The sequence below is a fragment of the Musca autumnalis genome, unplaced genomic scaffold, assembly GCF_047663935.1.
Source record: "Musca autumnalis isolate F117 unplaced genomic scaffold, ASM4766393v1 scaffold_4, whole genome shotgun sequence".
Taxonomy (NCBI): Eukaryota; Metazoa; Arthropoda; class Insecta; order Diptera; family Muscidae; genus Musca; species Musca autumnalis.
Genome location: NW_027411977.1, coordinates 53,581,720 through 53,595,595, shown reverse-complemented (window position 1 = coordinate 53,595,595; position 13,876 = coordinate 53,581,720). Strand labels below are relative to the sequence as shown.

Below are 13,876 nucleotides of genomic sequence, written 5' to 3'. Positions count from 1 at the left end.
GTTCTTCTTTTCTTTCTTTCTTTGTTTTTTTCTCAAAACAGTTCTAAGTCTATCCATAAATGGATGAGTATCATAAGAAACCAAAATTTATGTTTGTAACCGGAAACCGTTGAAGAAGGAATAAGAAGAAGAAGAAAAGATATATGAGAAGAAAGCCGAAAGAAGAAGAATGAAACCAAGCAACATTGATGATGATAGAATGAAAAATGAATGAATTTTTTGAAAGAAAAAACACGCTTTTTAGTAAAACAAAAAAAAAAGAAAACAAAAATAAGAAAAAACAAAAGCCAAATAATTCTAATGGCTTTTTGGCTTTTTGTCTACAATTCACACATACTTACATACATCATAGATAACGACAACAACAACACACTCAATCACTTACAACATAAGTATGCAAACATCTGGCAACGTTTTATACGACGAAGAAAAAATAACCAGCAGTATAAGAAGAAGAAAAATAAACAAAAAAACATTAAGTATAAGACAAAACAAAAACATGCTGTAGCTTTGCCTCATGACAGACAACAAGAAGAAAAAATAAGTATTTTTTTATTTCTCTTACAAAGAGACCAGCCAACTCTTTGTTGAGCAAATGAGTGTCACCTAACCGAATGCCGGAGCTGCCAGCTTAGCTGCCCTGGCCTTTGGAGGACATAATCATCATCATCATCTCATCATCACCAGCATAATTTTCGCCGTAGCCAAATAGAAATGTTTCATATTCGTTTCGTTCTTTCTTTCTTTGGGAATACCGAGTAATCTTAAGCTGCACATTCCATCGTTTATTAGGATCTGAGGGAGAGATAAAGTTGGTGCTGCTGCACCATCTTAAAACTCCCTGGAAATAGGTTTTTTATTTGAATGTAGTCATGTGTTTTTGTAATGTTTTTTTTCTAGTTTTAGTAGTTTATAATAATAAATGAATTTTTTATGTTTTTTTCCTCACCTTCTTTGTTTACTGTCTTTCTTAAGCTATTTTTGTAAAATTTCCAAACAAAAAAAGAAGATGATAAAAATCCCAGAAAATCCAGTAGTTCTTAAAGAAAAAACAAAAAAAAAACAAACGTAGTGGTAAACCAATGATAAGCTGAAGCAAAGAAGATAATGAAGAGATAAAGCGAAATAAAAGTTAAATTAAATGTAAGTGAAAAAAAGAGGAAAAAACCATAAATGTGGATGTATTATTTATTTTGAATAAACGGAGAAAATAAAACTTGAAAGGATATTTTTAAGTAAAACCCTGCAGTTGTGGTGGATGTTGAATATTTAATGGTGCTTTTGTGGGTGAGTGGGAATTTTGGTAAGTATGTACTTCTATATAAATATATGAAATGAATTTAAACAAACAAATTTTGTTCTCAATAAATCACACTATCAACCGGCGAAAAGAATTGTTAAAAATGCGACTTCTAAAATTTACTTAAGGTTAAACGCAATTTTAAGGGGATTTCTATTAGAGAATTATTCGCAATATTAATTTAAAGTTAGGATACAGCTACTTGAGGAAATTAATTAATTAGTTAATTAATGTTTTTGCATTTTTATACCCTCAGCCTTAAGGCCATTGTGGCTATGTGGTAACAAATTTCTGTTGCAATTCAATTTTAAAAAATGTAAACAATGTTTTTTTTTGCGAGCACATCTACGATTTTTATCATAATGGTTAAGGGAAAAATTCTGGTTTCAAACCCCGCACAGATTATGAAAGTGGACCAAAAAAAAGACACGTGTATCGGCGTTTGAAAGTTTACGTCGAAACACATATAGACACACATAGACAACTTTCGTCGGGAAGTAACGTAAATAGGCGTGGCAAGTTCCGCCCATTTCTACAGGTTTCGAAATATTCGACATCAGATTCCTTGGAATCCCTGCATTTTAGGCATAACGTGTCTATGGCAATGTTACTGACAACAATGCTGGGTATCTTTTATGAAAAAAAATTAACCCTCATGCGAGTCACTAAAGGGGTATATGGTCCCTTTTTTCAAAAACGTTTAAAAACTCCTTTAAAATGTGATCGTATCAGAAAAACACTACATTTGCAATAATAACGAATATATCGGTTTGAAAATTTTGGTGGCACGGCATCTCTCCTATTAAGAAAAACTATATATTTAGAAATTTTCTCTTAAATTAAAGTTCAACGGTCCATCAGTCATGAAAACTAAACACATATGTCTCAATTAGCGGGAGAATTGACTTTACCTTTTTTCGACTTTTATAATTAGACCACTTTAGGATAAAGATAGGGGACATGGGCGATAATAAATCCTCACCAGCATAAATGTCGAAAACTGCGAGAAATTATGTGGACCAATTTAGCTATACAAGCCTTCATACTGTCTGCTTACGACTAAAATTTTAAGCTTACTATGAACGAGGACTATTGCTGATAAAATTGCAAAAATAACGATTCTTACTTCTAGAAAATACAATTTATTTACCGAACGGTCCAAAATGAATACATAAATGTCAAAGGAATGAGGTAAGTTGGCCAGGAAAGAACCTATTGAAGAAATGGATTATTTGCGGGGAAATTTTCGAGTCTAATAATCTTTAATTCCTCATAATTTTCAGAACAGTGTTCTAAAATTACAAATATGGAACGAAATACAAATATTTAACGACGTGGAACCAAAAATGTCATTACGTTGCCTCAGCCCGGAATTATTTTCGTTGAATTTCTAAACGCTGGTAACATTTATGTTCATATGAGACCTCGAATACTGTTGCAAAAGGACTGCTATTAGTTATTTTCGTCCAAAATTCGGGAATAAATTGCCTTAGTTAATCATTAGACTGGTTTTAACTCAAAGTAAAAAAATCGATATCGGATTTTTTAGGCGACACCCCCCTAAAGTGTTAAGATTTTAAAATTTCCAAAGTCTGGGCACAATCGGAATATGTTAACACGTGCCACTGCACTGTAGATAATTCGGACAGGTTTTTGGGCAAAAAGCCGATTTTTTCACTTTTAAAAACGCGAGCTTTATAATTTGATTTGAAGAAAGAACATGCCAAATTATAGAAATATGCAATTTGTTTTCAAAAATTTTTAAAATTCTTGGTATAATTCAAAGTCAAAGTCAAAATTTCGAAGGCAAAATTAATAACAAAGACATAGAACTGTGTCTGTTTGCACTTTGTTTGCTACGTTTAATCTGGTACGTACCTTTGCTGCAACAAGGTAGTGCTTCGAGTCTATGTTTGCACCTCGGAACGATCGTACATCCAACACGCTTGATGCATGTCTTCCATCTATCACAACGTGATCAATTTGATTTCTTGTTCTTTGATCTGGGGACAGCCATGTGCCATTATGAATATCGAGATGCTTATATCTGGTACTGCTAACTACCATGTTTCTTGCAGCTGCAAAGTCTATCAGCCTCATACCATTATCAGATGTTTCACTGTGGAGACTGAATTTCCCGAATGTTGGGCCAAAGATATTCTCCTTTCCAATTTTGGCATTAAAATCGCTTTGTATAATTTTAATGTCATGGGCAAAGTAGCTTTGTGTGGAGAACCACAATTTCCTCCCATGCTACAATGAATTGTCTCTATCATGACAGAGAAATTTTCAGTTCAGTTATTCAACTTGATTTTTTATACAAATATTGCAGCTTGGGGTCGGCTCGCAATCTATTCTATTTTAGGATTTACCCTAAATCACATACAAATTGCGACCAAAGATATGTCTCATCGAAATAATGGTTTTGGACCCCAAGTATGTTTTGACGAAATTCGTTGGAGTCGATTTCGCCCTGTCCGTTCATCTGTCTCTCTTACTGCCTAGCTGGCTGGTGCGCACGAAAACTTTGGAACAGGTCTTCCGATTTAAACCAAATTTTCTACTTCGTAATGTTTTGGCCAAACTTAGTTTAAGTTCGAATATAGGCTATATAGGTCCACTCCTCGCCCACAATAGTGGTACAATTGCAGTGGTAAGTTCATACTTTCTGAGATTATGGCCGAAAAACTCCAAGAAACCCAGAAAAACAAACAGGAAACCTAAATAAAATGGCAAATCCGCAAGATAACTCTCAAGGGGATTTTCTGATTGGTCCAAACTTTGCACATCGTATTATTTCATCAAGGACTCGTATCGGATTTATTTGATTTGTTTTGAAGAATGTTTTTTTCACCGTCCCTTTTGCAACGGTACGATTTTTCTGGGGTAAGTCAATACTTCCTGAGGTAATGGTAAAAAATTTCCAAAGACCCCTGTCGGTTCCAATTAAAATTAGAAATCCGAAAAATAATTCTCAAACTTTTTCAGAAATCAGAAGTTAGCTTACTAAAATAGCCCCACATTACGATACCTACAGATTCCACGTATTTCGGAGCAAACTCGTGATACAAAATCAATATATTTTTATGCGGCCTAATTATTGTGTTTTTTTTTTTTTTTTGTCAGAGGATGAAGGTCTATCACCGTTAGCGCAGCTGACTTATACTATCTGTAATTGAATATGAATAATTTTTGGATTTATAAACTTGCTTGCATGCAAATTATTTGAATTTCTATTCGTTATTAGTTATTTCTATCGGTATAAAATATATTTTTGATATCACAATATATATTCACATTGAACTATCTTCGAAATACTCTGCAAAGCACAAAATTACGTGCATTATCAAGAATATGTGAGGTACCAGTGCACAATTTTTGGACGATAGATCTTCAACAAACTCACAATTTTCTCAAATATCAAATATCAGAGACATAGCAGAGTGCATTGTATATAGATATTTATTTATTTATTTTAGGTGTATTCCGAAAAGAAACCTGACATTCAAAGACAATTTGAAGATGTAGCAGGAGGGGCTAATCAATGTGAATTTTCCAATTTTAGAATATTTTTTAGAAATGTATATTTTATATAATTGTTCCACACACATCCCAGTAGGGACAAGGAAGGCTTCTGTTATACCAATGGATTCATATTAATGCCCGTAATTTCTAGCCCTAGGTAACCGGGTACACAGAAAGAAAAATGTTTCATTGATTTTGAACCAACGTAGAGCTTCATTGAATAAATGAAAAGTTTCATTAAATAACAATAATGAGTTTCTTCATTATTCCAATGAAATTTCCTCAATTATGCTATGATACTTCTTTATTAAATCAATAAAGTAGTTTGAAGTTACAGTTCTATTATCGCTATGAAACTTTCACATTAATACTACGAAACAATAATGAAAATTATTTTATGAAACTCAATGATGTTACAATGAAGTCTTACGTTGGTTCAAAATCAATGAAAATTTTAATTGATACAACGTAATTTTCTTTCAGCGTAGGTAGCTACCTATTAGTTATCTTTACGCGTTTGGTAATTTCTACGTGCCATTTACCGATGCGTGCAAATTTTGAAATTTTTGAAAGTTTGGGTGCCACCGTGGTGCAATGGTATGCACACCCGCCTTGCACACAAAAGGTCGTGGGTTCGATTCCCTGTCCAGACAACATCAAAACACTTTTCAACGGTGGCAAAATTCCATTCAGTAATGTTGGCGACATTTCCTGAGTATTTCAGCCATGTAAATCTCTACAAAAGTGGTGTCTTTGACATGCCGTTCGGACTCGGCAATAAACTGTAGGTCCCATATCATTGATCTAATATGAATCGGGGTGCACTCATTGATATGAGAGAAGTCTCCCTTGTTCCTTATGGGATGTTTGTGGAACAATTATATATAAATATGGAAACCTGTGGTAACATTGGTTATTTTCATTCATGATTTCGTAAAAACATTGCCACATATAAGTGTTTTACAATTTTTAGCACATTAACGATCAACCAGGCAAAATCCCTGGTGTAAGTAACACGGCCGTTTTCGACCCGTTAACGTTACCTATGGATTGAAATTATGAAATTTTGCTTACACGGGGGATATCTATGAACTCATAGATAACTACGCGTAGAAATTACGGGCATAAGTTATTGATATGTGACCTCGTTTTTATCGCCGAGTCCGAACGGCGCACAGTGTTGCCGCGTGGACAACAATCAAAAAAATGTGATGTTAACTTTTACATATGTTTATGTTTTTTTCTTACAGTAAACACATCCGATACAACGAATCTGAAAGAATTTTGTCGATATGTGCATCCATAATGAAGTTATATCTCTTTAAATATGAAAAATATTTCCCAGATAATCTAAAGCGATAATCATATGAAAATTAGACGACATTTAAAATAACATTTTCTGAAAAGTTTGTTGATAATATTAAAAGTTTTGGATGTGGATTTGATGGGTGGGCTATAAAAAAAAATTTTAGTGCAAAAAGTTTACATTAACTGCACATGGGCAAAGTACCGTTATCAAGAACTAAAAATTTATATTTTTAAAAAAAGTATAAATTCTTAATATTTCATAGAGTATATCTTTTGATTGCCACCTATTGCCACCTTGGCTCTTGATTTCCGTTAATTGGAAATATGAATCTGAAGCGAAATGTGTAAAAACATTCTGCCCATCCCTGCAACCTTCTGAGATATATCGGTTCAGATTTTATATAGCCCCCATATATATCTTTTCCCGATTTTGCTACAGCTTGTTCAATTTTGATCGAATAGCCTTGAAATTTAATATGTGTTATTTTCTTAGGCCCCTAAACAGCTACACCGATTTTCACAAAAATCGGTCAGATTTGGATATAGCCCCCATATATATCTTTCCCCGATTTTGCTATAACTCAGTCAATTTTAATCGAATAGCCTTCAAATTTAATATGTAATATTTTCTTAGGCCCTTGAGTAGCTCTACCAATTTTCACAAAAATCAGTTCAGATTTGGATATAGCCCCCATATATATCTTTCCCCGATTTTGCTATAACTCCGTCAATTTTAATCGAATAGCCTTCAAATTTGATATGTGATATTTTCTTAGGTCCCTGGATAGGTTCACCGATTTTGGTAGAAATAAGTTCAGATTTGGATATAGCCCCCATTTACATACATTTTTGTCAAAATCGGTGAAACTTAAAAAGGGCATAAGAAAACATCCCATGTTAAATTTGAAGGCTATATATGGAGGCTAAATCTAAATCTGTACCAATTTTTGCGAAATCAAATCAAAATCGGAAAAACTATAGCAAAATCGGGGAAAGATATATATGGGGCTATATCCAAATCTGAACCGATTTTTGTGAAAATCGGTAGAGCTACTCAGGGGCCTAAGAAAATATTACATATTAAAATTGAAGGCTATTCGATTAAAATTGACCGAGTTATAGCAAAATCGGGGAAAGATATATATGGGGGCTATATCCAAATCTGAACCGATTTTTGTGAAAATCGGTAAAGTTACTCAGGGGCATAAGAAAATATTACATATTAAATTTGAAGGCTATTCAATCAAAATTGACTGAGTTATAGCAAAATCGGGGAAAGATATGTATATGGGGGGCTATATCCAAATCTGAACCGATATTGACCAAAGTTGAAAATTTTTTATTCCAATGCCCTTACAAGTACTTGTGCAAAAATTCATCAACCTAGGTCAACTCCTTCTATTTTTGTCCACTTTTGTATGGAAGCAGCAACACTGTGCGGCGTGTCCTAAGTTGCCACTAGTAGAGACGTTTTTCATGGCTGAAATACTACGGAAATATCGCCCACATTACTAAGTATTATTTTGCCACCGTTGAACATTTGATGTGGCCAGGCCTGGGAATCGAACCCGGACATTCAGCGCGCAAGGCGTTTGCACATAGCTAATTCCTAGAGGTTGTGGTGTAGGGTATCTCATGGTTGGCCCCGTCCGACTATAGCCTTTGCTTACTTGTTAGAGTTTGGTAATAATCAAATACATATATATATATATGAGGCGTTCAGCGCCAAAACGGCCTAACCCACATTTTCAAAAAAATCAAACTGACTATGCTGGACGAACCGGAACCTTTTGTAATACATACTAAAAAAATCCCCAATTGCATAGATTAACCCTATGTTATTCTACATGCCGAAAACCGTTTTTCCTTTACTGAAAGTTTGAAAAAATGTGGACGCCAAAATGGCCTAAGCCACATAGACAAAATCGAATACTGGAAAAAAATACGTGTGGGTTAGACATGTTACGTTTTAGTCAGGAGTATATTTGAAAAATAATTTAAAAATAAATTTTCGATAAGATTTTGTAAGTGAAAACCAAAGGTTATGTAATAAAGTTGACTTACGCCCTGGCGTCAATGTACAACGTAAGAAGTTAATAATGTATCGCGATCAATGTGGTGGCCAAAACTGTAACATAAGAATGAACAATATTTGCACATTCATAGTCAATAATTCGACCTTCTCAGTGGAACGGATAGACCAGAAATTTTTAGTGTTTTACCATTCATACCTACCATGCGATCAAGATTTTGGTCTCATTGAAAAGGAAAAAAATATTATAAGGGCATTTTTACGCCTGATGATTGGGATCGTGTAATCCTCACGGCAAAAAGGGAATCTTGTCACTTGGTAAAGATGACGACAGATGAAATAAAAAGCATATCCTCAATTGAGAAACTAGTATCAAACAGAAAAATCAATTCCAAAATGCGAAGCCATTTATAATTCAATACAAATATTCAAATAACATAAATGCTTTATTTCAAGAAGTTAATATTTCAAAAAGGAACTCCAGCAAGTACTAAATTTTGAATTGGAACCGCTTTATCCGGGAGGAAAATTCATTAAAGTTGCAAAGTTTAAGGATTTACAGAAACTCAACGGGTAAATCATGCATTTTAAAATAATTTAAAAACAAACTCGAGAGCCGAAGATGAAGATATCCAGGAAGAAGACCAATAATTTTTATTAATATGTATCAATTAAAATGCTCACAGTTATTTTTATTATTCATCTGCATAACTTTTGTTTTAATAAATGGAGACAAAATGACCTAACCCTCAGTTCCTATCAATATATTTTTTTTAAATGGATGCCAAAACGGCCTAAGCCACTTAAGTTTTTTTATTAACTGATTAAAACAGTTTTTATCTATGTAAACTAATACCTAATGATTAACCTAAAACAAATATTACAACTAATATGTATTTATGATTAATGAAAAAATTATAAAAATATTTTAAAAACTTGTTTTCTTTGAACTTCGTTTTTCTCGAAACTATCTCTATGTGGGTTAGGCCGTTTTGGCGCTGAGCGCCTCATATATGATATTCAGTGGAATGGTGGGGGTGTGTTCTTTCCGTTTTATGATATAATTTTCAACAAAATGTTTGTTAGAGCGGAAAAAATCGTCATATAGGACGAAATATTTTTTTTTTTTTTAACATTTGATTTGGTGAAGAAAATATTAAACACAAAAAAGCATCCGATTCGAACTAAAAACAAATATTCTTTAAAGAACTATTTACCATGTGTTGTAAAAATGTACGGAGGTCGTCAACATTTTTTTAAAATTTATCTGCAATACGTTCTAACTAGGGATCATGTTCGCGCGGCTTATTTGGTTCTTAGGTCCACTCCTTCATATAGCCCCCATAGAACGGTACCTCCCGATTTTCGGTATTTTGAAGGTTATGGACCCAATAATCTATTGAAATGACTGACATTTGGTATTTAGTCATCGTTGGCCCCCAAAGAACGGTACCTCCCAAATGGCTGAGATTTGGTATTTAGTCAACATTGGAAGTAAAACCCTTTCCGACAGAATTTTGTCGGTATAGGTCCACGTTTCGATACAGCCCCCATAGAACGCTACCTCCCGATTTTCGTAATTGTGAAGGATGTGACGACACTATTCCACCGAAATAACTGAAATTTGTTATTTAGTCATTCAAGGGCTTATAAAATGATCCAGAAAAGAATTATCAGTATAGGTCCACGTCTTGCTATATCCCCCATAGAAGCGTACCTCTTGATTTACGGTATTTTTTTTTTAGGTTTTAACCACATTGTCTTACTGAAATATCGAAAATTTGGTCTTCTTTGAACCTAAAAACTTTACGCCAGAAATTTGTCGGTATAGATCAACGTTTTGATATAGCCCCCACAGAACGGTACCTCCCAAATTTCGGTATTTTAAAGGTTAGCGACATTGTTTTAACAAAATTGCTGAAATTTGGTATTAAGGCCTCGTCACATAAGAGGATTTTTGGCTTAATTTATTAAGTTGCATGTCCTTCCGGCTTTAAGTCAAAAGTCAAAGCATACGAAAAATCGTGTTTCAGCACACATTCAGCTGCGTAGAGATGCGGCAACTCTTCAAAAAAGGCAATTTTTCGCGCTACATCAAAGAATTTTGGTACATTGGTTAAGAAAAAATTCCCCACGCGAGCCAGTTTTGGTTGTTGCGGACAAAAGTTATGGCGGTTTTATTTCGGTTTTTAAGAAGGAACATTTTATAAAAACGCTAATTATTTTAATGAGCACAATTGTTACTAAAAAGTTCTCTCACAGTGACTTCAGCGAGTAGATTGCATAATACATGTAAAATTTTACTCAGAATTCACAGAATCTACATAAAATTGATAAATTATTGTATATACATATGTATGTAAGTCCAGTCACCGGTCATAAAGTTACATAAAAATTTGTTGTGGATCAAAACTTTACGGTGAATCAAATGAGACTAAAATCATACAGATTGGTATTATAGTTTCTATGTTACAGTCAAAATAAGCACATTAGTCCGGTCAAAATAGACATTGAAATAGCAAAAATTCCCACAGAGCTGAATATTGGTGGAGAGCTAGGGTTTGCCATTAGAAGCAATGTCCTCCTAAAAGTCCCCATCGATCCCATGTGTGCAACAAAAAAATTATTCGGGGTCAAAGGTCAAATTTTAAGGGTTTTTAGGATATCGGATTTATTTTTTGAAAACGGTTGATCTAATCAAAAAGTGACTAAAGTAAATATTGTAGACAGAAAAATTATCTACAAGTTTGACATTTATAATTTGTTCCTAGAAGGAACCATTCTTGAGATATAGCTGTTCTAAAAAACACATGATTTTTATGCACTTATAAGGGAAATATGCGCATATTCAGACGAACCGGCTAAAATAAGCGAAGTAATCGGGTCTGTCCCCCAAAAAACATATATTTTCTTGAAGAGCGAAATTATAGCTATCTTCTAAAAAAATTCCAACAAAATCGGAGTGTATTTAGTAGAGTTATTCAATGTTAGAATCATTTTATGCAAAAAAAGCCCATTTAACCCGCATGTATAATCGAAAGCCCAACGGGAACGACCCCAACGAAAACTCTCCGATTTTTTTCAAGTTTTGTCCGAAGGTAGGGATTGTTGCGCTGATTACGGAAATGTATAATTTTCAACGGTTGCGGATCCGGTTCGCCGGTTATTCGACCAGAAAAACCGGGTTAGACCCGGTTCTACTGAACCGATTACTGCAAAGTGGATATCGTTTAAAAGCTTATGGAAGTAACTAACACATAGTGTCGTTACTTTAACCGGTTCGCCTCACAATGTACTTAAGCGGCTAATTTTTTATTTGACCTTTAGATCGCGATATCTCGAAAATGGTAAGTCTTTTTTAAGAATCATAAAGACCACTCTTGTAGGCAATTATTGAATCTACAACTTTTATTTTATTTTTGCTAAGTCTTACCGTTTTTTGGAAAAATTAAAAAAACTGAATAATGCCTCCAAAAATGACCTTTGACCCCGAATAACTTGTTTTGCACACATGGGATCGATGGGGACTTTTAGGACGTTGCTTCTAATTGCCAACCCTAGCTCTCCACCAAAATTCAGCTTTGTAGGAATTTTTGCTATTTCCCCCTTATACGCATGTCTCTTTTGACCGGACTACATATTTTGGTCAGATAAATAATTTTTTGTTTGAAAAAATATTTTTATACCCTCAGCACTTATGCTAATGATACGACCAAAAATGTGCCTCATCGAAATAATGGTTTTAGACCCCAGGTATGTTTGTACGATATACGTTTCAGACAATTTTGAGTAGATCTAGCAATGTCCGTCCGTCTGTCTGTCTGGCTGGATTGTGCGCACGATAACTCTCGAACGGAACAATCGATTCGGTTCAAATTTTTGGTATCGAAATATTTTGTCCAGATTTGATTTAAGTTCGAAAATAGGTTCACTCCTTCAGATACCTCCCCCACAAATGTTCAAAAATTGTCGCAAAACTTGTGCGCACGATAACTCTTAAAGGGAGCAATCGATGTGGTCCATACTTTGCATATCGTGAAATTTCTACCCGACCTAGCTTATGTTCCAATACGGACTCAATCGATCCACTTCTTCGGGTACCTCCCACACAAAAGATCTGACATGTTCAGTTTAGTACCTGTTCTCGAATCGCTTTGATTTCGTTGTAACAACTTGTATTCACCGTCCCCCATACGACGGTAAAGTTTCATTTGGGGCAAGTCCATACTTCCTGAGCAAATAGCCTGAAAAGTGCAAAAAGCCCCTAGTGGTTGGAGCGCAAGATAACTCTTGAACGGATGTGCGCACTCGGTTCAAAGATTGGCCTTCGTCATATTTTGGCCAAACTTTGAAGGTAAGTCATATCGGTCCACACCTTCAGCTACCTCCCCGACAAAAGTTCAAAAATGTTCGGAAAAATTGTGCGCACGATAACTCTTGAAGGGAGTGACCGATTTGGTCCATACTTTACACATCCTAATACATCTGTCATATGTATCAGGTTTGAATATGGACTATATTTGTCCACTCATTTTGGATAAATTCACTGTAAGACCTGCTCTCGAATCACTTTGATTTCTATTGAAGCAACTTGCATTCACTGCCTCAATTACGATGGTAAATGCTTTTTCAGGGGCAAGTCCATACTTCTTGAGAAATTAGCCCAACAGGTGTACAAACTTAGTATCAGTTCGAAGATTCGCAACAACTTCCTCCAATATTTAAAAAATTTCACTATAATGGTATGCACGATATCCTTTGAACGGGGCAACCAAATTTATCCAAACATTGGATCTCCTAAAATTTTGTCCAAATTTACTTTATCTTCTAAAATGGCCGGCAACGATCTTCTCTTTATGTTACCTCTCCCACAAAAGTTCAACAATTGTGTCGATCTGTCCGTAGATGAAAGTTTCAATTCACATAGGCTAAGGGTATATCTCTGTTGTTGTTGTTGTTTTTTTTTATAGCCCTAGTGTGTACCATCATTGGCCCTGAGGCTGATGGTATACAAACTTTACATTTTACATGAGAAAATATAATTTCATTTTACGAAATAATGGCAAAATTTAAGGAAGGTGTCTCACATGATACAATCATGGTGGGCCATATATGTATAACACTATGGGAAAAACCGAGTGCATTATGAAAGTAGAGCTAAAAATATTAGACACATGTAACGGCTTTTTTTCAATCACAACGACAATCTGTATGCAAATCGGAAAATATGGCCCTAAAACCTATATATCAAAAACAAGTGCTGCTAAGAATGTTATATGTTATGGTTACAGATTTCTTTTATTCAGAGACTCATAATGAAATTTCATTTGGAACATTTCTTTCTTTAACAATATTCCCAAAAAGTAAAGGATTTTGCAAGATTTTGATCCAGTATGGAATTATGTAAAACTAGCAAATACCCGCTACTTCGTATGCGGAAAGGGAATAAAATATAAATAAATAATAATTTATATGAAAAAAATATTTCAAAATGGAAATTTTATCTTAACCTTTCACAACAATAGCGTACATTCAAAGTTCAAGGTTCTACTTTCAGCGGTTTCGAACGCGAATAGGCCCGTAAAATTTTCGGTATTCAAAATGGCCATAGAAATCCACGTTTTCTATATCTACATATCGACTTTGGAAATTTTAGAAATATAACATACCTATAGTGTCCCATTTTTAAGGTAGAATTAGACGTGACATAG

At 34.4% G+C, this 13,876-nt stretch overlaps 1 protein-coding gene across 33 annotated transcripts in view; it reads left to right on the top strand.

Moving 5' to 3' along the window:
• Nucleotides 1-207, top strand: part of LOC141403450 (protein alan shepard-like) — a 684,579-nt gene extending 684,372 nt beyond the window's left edge. For all 33 annotated transcript variants that reach the window (XM_073985876.1, XM_073985872.1, XM_073985868.1 and 30 more), the window contains one exon: nucleotides 42-207. The gene's annotated coding sequence lies outside the window, so the exon portion shown is untranslated. The remainder of the gene's footprint in view (nucleotides 1-41) is intronic.
• Nucleotides 208-13,876: the final 13,669 nt, after the last annotated feature.